The sequence below is a fragment of the Carlito syrichta genome, unplaced genomic scaffold (genome assembly GCF_000164805.1).
Source record: "Carlito syrichta isolate Samal-C Ts95f unplaced genomic scaffold, Tarsius_syrichta-2.0.1 Scaffold74266, whole genome shotgun sequence".
Classification (NCBI taxonomy): Eukaryota; Metazoa; Chordata; class Mammalia; order Primates; family Tarsiidae; genus Carlito; species Carlito syrichta.
The window spans coordinates 200,885-211,529 of NW_007018362.1; positions in this window are offsets into that span (position 1 = coordinate 200,885).

Below are 10,645 nucleotides of genomic sequence, written 5' to 3' on the forward strand. Positions count from 1 at the left end.
TACAGAGCACAGACCCTTATCATTTGAGCAGCTAGAGCCAACCTACAGGTTGGGGAGTGAATGCTTGTCTGAGGACACAGGCAGGGTGTCCTCTTGAACTTTCTTGGGACTTACAAGCTTAACTTTGCTCTGGAAACAGAGGAAAAAACCAGAAAGCAGTTGCAGGCAGACCTGAAGGGCCTTCTCAGCCCCACACATAACTAAGGAGACGCAAGTACAGCCCTGGAATCTCCCTCTGCCATCAAGCCCTGTCCTCTCCACCACCCTCCTGTCTGGTGTTCTCCTCTCATCCTAGTGCAGACACCTCCAAACTCAAAGTCAACCCTTCCTCCAAGCACTCTTGGCTGGGGACACTTTACACAAGGTTAGAGCCCACCAGAGGCCTCTTCCTTCAGGAAGTCTTACTTTGTACATTGTTTCAAACTGTCTTCCCAACTATAAATTCCCTGAGAACTGGAATGATGGTCATAAGCTCAGAATGAAGTGCTTACCTGCATCATAGTCATGGTTTTACTTGTTCCTACTGAACTCATGGCACTTCACTGATAACTAGTCCCTCAGCTCTAAAATGGAGATTCTGTTGAACAATTGCTTACCTATTCCACCAGATTTTCTGGGTGTTTGTGAGTACTGAGTGTACCCAGACTGAGTTGAGAGTGTTTTTAAGTGCGCTACAGTTCTTAGCAGCATTGACAGTAAGATTATCACTCATATTCACAAACAGGGTCTTATTTACCCTGTGAACACATATGGCTGAATTTAATGGAATTAAACTGATTTTACTTGACTGAGTTTTAATCTTTGGGGCTTAAGACTACCAGAGGTTTGGTTTTCTCTTAAAAAAAGAAAAAGTTGGGGGAGGGGGTGTTGCTGAGAATGCAAGGGGAGTTATATATATATTCTAGGAGTAAACCATCTATCTGGTTTTTAAGTCCTGTATTAATACGGCAGTCAATTTTGTAAACCATACACTAATTACAGATGTTTATTATCTGTGCATTGGGAGGGCCTGTCAAGACTATTAGCTTCTAATCTGTGGAGAACTTGAAACTCTGGCTCACATTTCTTTTCCACTAGTCCCTAGGCGTTATTGCTGTCTGGGGCAGAATGTCTGAGCTGGCAAAGTGTGTTCAGGGTTCAGCAGGGTGTCCTTATTTAAACTGAGGCTAAATCCTTGTTTGTGTCCCCATATAGGAAGAGTGAGGGGAAACCTGAAAGGACTCTCCAGAGAAGAGGTCCTTGGAGGGAATCAGAAGAAGAATGGATCCTACCAGGAAGAGGAGGAAACTGAGGCTGCTAGAACACAAATGAGAGATGAGGCTGACTACCTGCCAGCTTCAAATATGGGAGATCACTGCCAGTGTGGGAGCCAATAAACAACAAAGCAAGAGAAACCAAGCCTAGACATAAGAACATGGTTTCTGACACTGAGCGGGGAAGTGAGGGGAGCAGTGGGCCCCTTTTTGATGAATCCTTGAGGGAAACCAGAGCATAGCTGACAAGGTCCTTGTGCTCTTGGCTTGTGTTCAAGGAAACAAGCCCATACTCCCTCATCTTGGAACAGATGTGATGTGGGGAGCAAACAAGCACTGCCACTGTAGCAGGCCTTGAGTACCTCAGGCTGGTAGGCAGTGGTCTTGCCTGGAATCTCTGCATTCTAGTCAAAGGCAGGTGAGGGATGCAGCCTGCTGCATAAAATGTAGCGGGCTTTGAGTACCCCAAGCTCGTAGGCAAGGTCTCACTTGGAAACTCTGCATCCTAGCCAGAGGCAGGCTGTGAGGAATGCAGCCTGCTACATGAAGCAGTGTCTTGAATGCCCACACATCCAGGTACACATAGTACATATAAAGTCTTAGCTACAATAAAGCCCTAGGTACAAGAAGATAATATGCAAAACAGCTAGCCTTCTAGTAGCAACATAATTTCGCTGTGGCTCCCTCATCTCCCCTAACCTTGATTTGTTACTTTAGAATGAAGCAAAGCGATGTGATGTCAATCACACCTGGCCCGGATGCCTGGCCCAGATGCTGATGCTGCTTGTTTCTACAGTAGTCCCTTGTACAGTTTTGCCCTAGTTTTGCCCTATATAAGAGGCATGCTAAATAATAAACTTGTTCTCACTTATTGAGGAGCGACCTCCCAATCCCGCTGTCTCTTGTCTTTCTTTCTCATTCTCTCCCCCCACCTCAGGCCCTGTCTACAGAGGCTGGACCTCTGCAAATTCTTGAGATGAAGACAGGAATTATCTTTCTAGGGCAAGTTAGGTAGTAGCAGAGAGTTGGTCCCACTTGTATGCCTAGCAAAGTGCCTCTGAGACTTTATGACTTCTATTGATGAACAATTTTCTGCTGCAAAATATATATTATATAAGCAAAGGTTGGTAAAAACTTGCAAAAACATTAAAAAATAAAAGATAGTAAAAGAATAGCAAAAAAAATTCTCTTCCAACGTAATGTCATCATTATGCAAGCAGAGGAAACATGGTTGAACAACCCAGGCCCTGTGCTAGTGCCCCCCCCCAGGAGAGGGCTTCTACAAGGGGAGAGACCCAGGCTTAACAGACAAAGAGCAAGCTCCACCTCCCTAGGGAAGCCCCAAGATTCCTTAGAAAAGGACCTGGGATTTGATTTCTGAGTAATTTCTGCCTCTCTCTGGAAGAATGGCTGAAATGGGAGTTTGGGTTAGGGGAGCCCTCTGCTGGCCTCTTGGCTGTCTCTCTTGTCATCCATTGGGCAGCCATTTAGGTTGTGAGCCTTAGGTTGGGAGTCTTTGATTAAGGCAGAACCATGCACCCAATAATGTAGTGAAGATAACAGCTCCTTCCAACCTAATTTCCTCTGAAAAAATGGAGGGAGCAACCCATATGGCTTCTGTCTTGCCAACAGATACCAGGGACTGTCCTCAGAGTCAGACTATACCCATTGGCTCCTTCAGACAACAGAGACCTCCAACTTTCCTCCCCAGCATCAGAAATGTTCCCACACTCCACGTACCAAGCTGGTCATGCTCCTGTTCACTAGGCCAAAAAGATGAGGTAGGTATTCTGTCTAATTTTAGAATGAGACAGAGCTGGGAGAAAGGTGGGACAGGGCAGGCAGAGATAAGCTGTTCTGGACATGACTGCAGAAATATTTCTCAGAAACCAAATAGCCATGGAAGTTAAGAAAGCCCTACACTCAATGGTAAGTTGCCCTCAAAGTCAACAATCTAAAACAACTCAGACTTCCCTCTGTTCAGGAAGGAGGGAGTTGAGAAAGTGGGACCACACGCAAAAGTAGAGCTGCCCTGAGGGAGGTAGAGGAGAAAAAGAAGCCCCTTGTCAACATTCAGACCAGTGAGAACTTCCATCTGACTTGCTAGAGGGCACTGAGCAACTTCCACAGTCTGGGATACAGACACATTGGATACAGACACATTGTATATAGCCAACAGTGTATCCAATGGTGTTCATGAGCTTCCCACAGAACCAAGATCCCCAAAGGAAACCCAGCTTCTAAGGAACCAAGATTCTAGCTGCAGTAGACAATGTGGTGTTTTCCATATTGACTTTCCTAGTGTAATACAGGTTCTGTCAGTCTTTCTCTCTTTCTCCATCCCTGTGATGACCATGCAGATGGGGAGCTCCTGGATTGGCTGAAGGCTAGGAGGGCAGCCATCTTTTAAAGACTCTTTAATCAGAAGGAAATCTTGTAAATGTCTATGCTTAGCCACCCTATCAGCAAAGTCCAGGTCTTCTCCTGTTTGTGACCTGAATGCAGAGCCCACTTGGTTGTCAGAAATGCCTGTGGCTTCCACATAATGCTACTTACAAGTAGATGCTGAACTCATTGCCTCCCATGTCTGGAGACTGAAGTTTCTGATGATGATGCCAAATAAAAGCACAAAGTTAACCTGAGGAGTAAAGAAAAAGTAGATGAATGTGAATGTGATTCTAGGCAAAAAAAATTTTTTAAGCAGGGTTTTATTGAGAGGACAGAAAAGTTCCCACAGTGGGAGGGGAACTGAAAGGGTTGCCCCAAAACTTTTTATATGCCTGCCTCTGCATGGGGTACTATTCCCCAATAGGACCCTCTCCCATCTAATCAAGATCCCATCTAGGCTTCTAATCCAAGATGGCTGCATGAGAACTCTCATTTACCTCTCCAGCCTCTCACAATATCATTGAAATGAAGAAGATATGGAATAAAAAGAATTCCATAGAAGTACTGGAAATAGGAAAGAGTATCATGAGTAAGCCAGAGAAATGAGCAATTTCTAGAAGAGAAAGAAAAAAAATAGAATCAGGGTGATGAAAAAACTACCACCCAAAAGAGATAAAGAAACTATTGCAGAGGTGAGGGCTGTTCTCTGGAGAAATTCCAAGTCCAGAGTCATGGAATATGGGGAACCAGAATAGAAAGTCATAAGTGCTGCTAATTCAAAGACTGCCTGAGAGTAGTAGGCATTTGCCTTCAGGTAAAGATCATTCTCAAATGCTCAGTAGGGAGAGACCTTAGCCTTTCCCAGGGGACTGGATCCGTGCTTCTCAAATGTCAATGTGCAGAAGAACCACCTGGAAGACTGATCACAATGCAAATTTTAGGCCTAGCCTAGAGATTCTCATTCAGGAGATCTGGGTGCATGCAGGAATCACCATAGGTGACTATGAGGTGTGGGTTCTTAGCATACCTTGAGAACATAGCTCTAGGTGTGCTTTCCCTGGGAGCTCTGGGCCTTCCAGCGGCTGCAACATCTCATACCAATGGGATCAATGGCTGCCTTAATGATCAAGGTCCAGATCCCCACTAACCTGGGGCCAGATCTTACTAAGACATATATTTAGACTTTTTAAAAAGATGTTTTGCCTTTTAGGATTTGGGAGTCTATCTCCTGTCACCAATGTACTTTAATTTTTCTTTATTGACTTTAAGGTCCTTCTGCAGGACACCCAAGAGGATGGGGTCAGTCATGGCCATTAAATGAATCATTTTCTGTATAGAGAGTAGAGTCCAGCTTGGTTTTTGCCCTGCCTGGTGCTGTTTTAGCTTTGATGATTGCCCTCACCCAGTGGTTCTAGTAAGGGTAGGCCTCTGATGTCCAGGGGAGGAAAACAAATCAGAAACCCTCTTTTATTCCAACCCACCACCTGAGTGTGGCCTTAGCATGATGCCTGGGAGTTTACCTGTTGTATTAGGACACACGGGGATGGTTCTTCTTTTTACAAAACTCAGGGACCAGAACATTATGTAAAACAAGAGACTTCTGTAGAAAAGAACTTTGGTACCCATACTGCTGAACAGAATCCTCCCTTTTGCAGCTAAGGTCACCTCTAGGGATCTCAGGAAGGAGGCAAGAAGGGCAGTGGGTTGCGGACATGTATGGCAAGAGTCAGAGGCCATGCAAGGAGACTCTCTCACTTTTCCCACCTGTGTTCTCACTCATTGAGTTGGAAGATCTAAGGCCAGTTCTCTTTAGCCAAGAGGGTCAGAAGCACACTTGCTGGATGTGAGAAAGTGGCAGAGGGGATGACCCTTCCAGAAAGAAGAGTTCTGCCCATGGTGGGAAGACTGGTTTCCATCTCTTCTCCAATTCGGATTTCTATGGCACAAGATAAGGAAGTCTGGCATACCCTGGTAGAGCAAAGGAGCTCACTTCTGTCCCACAGATGATGCCAAACTGTCCCTTCTCCAGCAAGTCTGTTTCTGGCCACCTTCTTCCAAGTTCCCCTGATGACTTCTTTCAAAAAGTCTGAATGTCCCAGGGAATCATTGCCTTGGCCAAGTCCCTCCCTGGGTCTAATTTCCTCTCTGCTTTGCTCACATCAGGGTGGTGGGAAGAGAAAAAGGTTGCTGCTTTGAAAAATATTTTTTTCAAAAGGTGTTCTAGAGGAAAAAGCCATTTCCTCTCTTTTATATTCCCTCTTTTTTTTTTCGTTTCATAATACAATGTGGGCACAGAAAAGTATATATTGTTTTGTTCAGAACTGTTCCATGTATTTGCCACTGTATTGTTCTCATAGAAATCTCTGGAAATTGGAGAACTCTTGAGATTGTCAAAACCCCTACTTCACTAGACTGCTTTGCCCCAGCAACTGCACAGGAGCATTCAACTTTAGGGCAGTGGTTCCCAAAGTAGGTCACTCCCCAGCATCACCTGGGAGACAGACTAGAAATGCACATTCTTAGGCCCCAGGGTCTAAAACCTGTGCTATAATAAGCCCACGAAATGACTGTGATACACATTTGAAGTCTGAGAAACACTGTTCTATAGGTTGGAGTTCACAGATAATCAGGGACCATCTATTTCAGAAGTCCTTTACTTGAAGTCCACAAAGAGACTTCAAAAGATTCATGGCTCCACTGAAATTCTATGCATGATATTATTTCTGCATTCTGTTCCATGGAAACAATCAGTCACTTTTTCGGAGAAAAAAAGTGATCTACCAAAGGTTATACAGCCACAGAGGGGCAGAGCCTGGCCAGGAATGGGGGTTACATGTCAGCAGATGTCCTCACTCCAGCTAGCCCAGCAGTAGACCTCAGCCTCCCTGCTTACTTGAGAGATCTAAGGGGTTACAGTCAGCAAAATCAAAGTCACCTGCAAAATACGATGTGGGCATGTGTCTAAATGCCTGGTTTATCAACTTGTGGTGGTTGGCTACAGTTTACTGGCCCCAAAATCTGGGGTAAACAATGGGGGGAGTGTTCCTGGCCTAGAGGTAGCAGCACACACAGCAGCTGCACACCTTTTTCCTGGAACACTGCACCTTCTAACTACAATCTCATTTAGTTTGCTTTTCTGTGATACTCAGGATGGGCCATGACTCGGTTCTCCTCCACCACCACAGGAAATGAAAATGGGCATTGTTAGGAGGATGGAAGGGCCTCCAGAGTGGGAAGGAATGAGAGAAAATAAAGGATTGTTGGACCTTTTCAAGAAAAAGACAAAGAATAGTAACACAGGCTCGGGGCTAGGGGAGTTTTGTTTGGTGCTCAACCTCCACCTCAGTCTCTAAAACTGCTCTTAGAAAGGGAATCCAAAATTCCAAATAAATAACCCTCAGATTTTTTTTTCTCCTTCTCTCCCTACTCTTCATTCCCACTCCCATCATTTTCTTATGCTGAATCCTCTGCTAGCAATGAGCCCCCATTTTCCCTCCATTTCTCAAAATTCTGTTTCCATGGCCCAGTTGAGATGCCACCTCCTCTAGGAAGCCTCCCCTGACCTCTTTACTATATGCCTGCACGCTCAAAATTCTGTTTCCATGGCCAAGTTGAGACGCCACTTCCTTTAGGAAGCCTCCCCTGACCTCTTTACTATATGCCTGCATGCTGCATCATTAGGTCTCTTCTATTTTCTTGCTTGCTGGGCATTGAGGATATTGGGTATTTGCATGGTCTCATGCACATGTACATGCATGCACCCACACACATTTGTCAACTTGCTTTCTGATCTCTCTGTTGCCGACTCTTGTCCTCCCACACACGCCTGTGAGTGCCCTGAGGTCAAGGGCTATGTTGTGCATCTTCCTGAGTCCCCCACTTCCAGGCTGAGGGAGGAAGGAGAAAGGCAGGAGGGAAGAACCTGATCCCTAATGAGTCTCTCATTCCACCCCACCTGATCCCGGCAGAGCCTGGGATCTCCTGAGGCTAGATTCCTGCTGATTGGACAGATGGAAAGCAGTTTGTCCTCACCAAGGTTCCTCTTATTGACGGTTTCTGTCTGAGAGAAAGAGAGGCAGGGGAGAATGCAGCGGGAGGCTGAAATTGGGGACAGCTCTTCCTGGGTTCTGCTGATCACTTTCTCCCACTCTCCACATTTCTGACACAATAAGATGCTCCAGGCTCCTCTTGTGTTTTCTCTCCCCAGCCCTGGAATCAACCACTTCTCCAAGGAACCTTGGATCCTTTTATTTAAAAATGGTATTTAACAGCCAAATCTGAGCTCTAGATGTGCTCGATTGCTATTGGGGTGTCATTGCTTCTATGTCCTCTTAGTGGTCAGAGCTGGAAAATCCATGCACAGACACATATCTGGATTTACTTCTGTATCTATTTATGATACCAGGTAAGGAGAGCTGTGTGAAAGTCTTTACTATGTCTTTACAACCTCGTATATAATTGTTTTATAATAAATATTTGCTAAACTGAGTTAATTAATTAGAATATCAAGAGACTAAAGTGAAACAGAAAAGTATTTGAGGATAGAAAGAAAAAGCAAAATAAATGAGTCTTTGTCAACTGGTGACACTGAAGGGGCCTGGTCTTAGATTTAAAAAAATCGGGGTTCAAGGATCAGTTTTTGCCACTTAGTCTCAGGACCTTGTATCAGTGGCTTAACTTCATTAGGCCTAAGTTTCCTATCTACAGAGTGAGTAACTGGTTTAGGTGATCCTCAAGGTTCTTTTCGGCTTGGAAATACAAATCTGATCACACCATTCACTTGTTTAAAACATCTTTTAAGGGCAGGCAGTTTCTTTTTATTTTTTTCCCCATAATCCATAGTAATAAATATAATTTATACAATAGTCTAGGGGGTATGTGTATGTAAACACATACACATATACATATATGACCACATATACACATTTGTATGTGCATTTGTGTATGTGTATGCATGTGTATGTGTGTGTGTGTATTAGGGATTTGCTGGAGATGATATAACAGAAATGCAACTATGCCTTAAGTGAGATAGATATTAACTTCTCACATAACTTGACTTTGTATAACTTCATAACCTAGAGGTGGGATTTTCAGGACTCTTACATCCTCAATACATAGCTTCCAAAGTGGGCCCAAAGTGCTTGCTCCAGTTCCTGCATTCCAGCCAGTGAAAAGAGGGAAAGACACAAAGATACAAAGGAGTACACACCATTCTGCTCACATCCCATTAGCCAAAACTTAGTCACATCACTTCACCTTACTGCAGAGGAGGCTGGAAAACATAGTTTGTAGCTCAACAGTCATACGTCAACACTGAGGGATTCAATTATTGATATGAAGAAGAGGAAAATGAACTGATGGAAAACCTAAAGCCTCTACCACAATATATAAAACAGAAACACTTTTACAAAATGGCATTTACCCTTGATACAAGAGTATTATATCTATTTTATTCTTGTCAAGTGTATACCATTCTGTTTCTTTTTCGTTTCTTAAAATACTGGTCTTGACCTGCTAAACTGATTTCATGATACAATCCTTGATTTGAAAAACACTGCCCAAAAGCAAAATGCAAGTTCCTCAGCACAGCATGGGGGTGGGGGTAGAGTGATCCCTTCAAGACAAGGAAGTTGCTCATTGTTCACCAGTCTGCCCTCCAGCTGCCACCCAATTGAGCTCCCACTTCTTCCAACACATCCTCCTGTTCCACACCTCTGTGCCTTTGCACTTGCTGTTCCCTCCCTCTGGAATGCCTTCTGCCCGTCTCCCTAACCTTCACTCTACCCTCTACCCCCAGCCATGGGCCTGGCAGACCATCTATATTTTTCAATGACTTACTTGTGTGTCACCTCCCTTAAGAAGTCTTTCGTACCTGCAGATGACCTGCAGAGTGGATCTACCCTTGGGTACCCTTCTGAACCCTTTATTACCCCATATCACAATTAATGTACTTAGCTGTCAGTTACCTTGTGAGTTCCTCAAGGGCAGGAATTCAGGTCTCATTTGTCTTTGTACTACAGTATCTTTCTCAAGACACCACACAGTATTGGTGCAGATCCAATACATGTTTGCTGAATTGACCAGAAGATGGGATATTTCTTCCAGAGGAGAAGATGCCTGTCCTGATTCTCTAAGGCTGAATTGCTTCTATCTCTGCTTTGCTCTCAGTGCTTTCCTTGGCTTCACACACTGCCTCAATGCAGTTAACCGCTTTACAGTCAGTGGAAAGAGGGAAAGACAATGTCACTTAGTATGTGACTCTAAGCAAACGACTTAACCTTACTGAGCCTCAGTTTCCTCATATGTAAAATGGGGGAAACAATATGATTTGCTTCATAGTATTGTCATGAGAATTAATTTAGTTCATTCATGTAAAGCATTTGGAACAGTGCCTAGTAAATACTCAGTCAACATTGGGTTTTACAATCTAGCTACATACATACTTCTCTCCACTAGATGGTAAGCACCTAGAGGAAAGCTTTCCATCTCCCTTGGTGGATTTGTGTGTGTGTGTGTGTGTGTGTGCAGCACTTGCTTACAGTAGCACTCTGCAATGTTGACTTTAATTGGCAAGTCACCTGGAAATCCAGACCAGTATCATTTCCTTACCTGGCCAGCCTATAGAATTGAAGTAAAGGGTAGGTCACTGAACATCTAGCCAAGTGTCACCTACTTAGGGAAAGACTTCCAGAGGAAAACAAGTTGCCACATCTACTCAAATTATTTGAGCAATTTAATAAATATTGCAAAGAGAAACTTGTGGACTTGTTATTTGTCTAAATTTGAGGAGAAATGTGTTGTTATGAATAGAGACTTGGCTCTGTCTGGGAAACAGAAGGCAGGGTTAGCAGGTACTTCTCTGCTTAATAGTAGAGTCTTCCAGGGGTGAAACCTGGGTTCCCCAAATCTCTGTATCACGCAAGATCAGCTGTGGAGAAACTAGAGTTCACTCTAGGTATTTGAAGTAGAAAGGGTTTGAATACAAAGATTTATTTCCTTTGAAA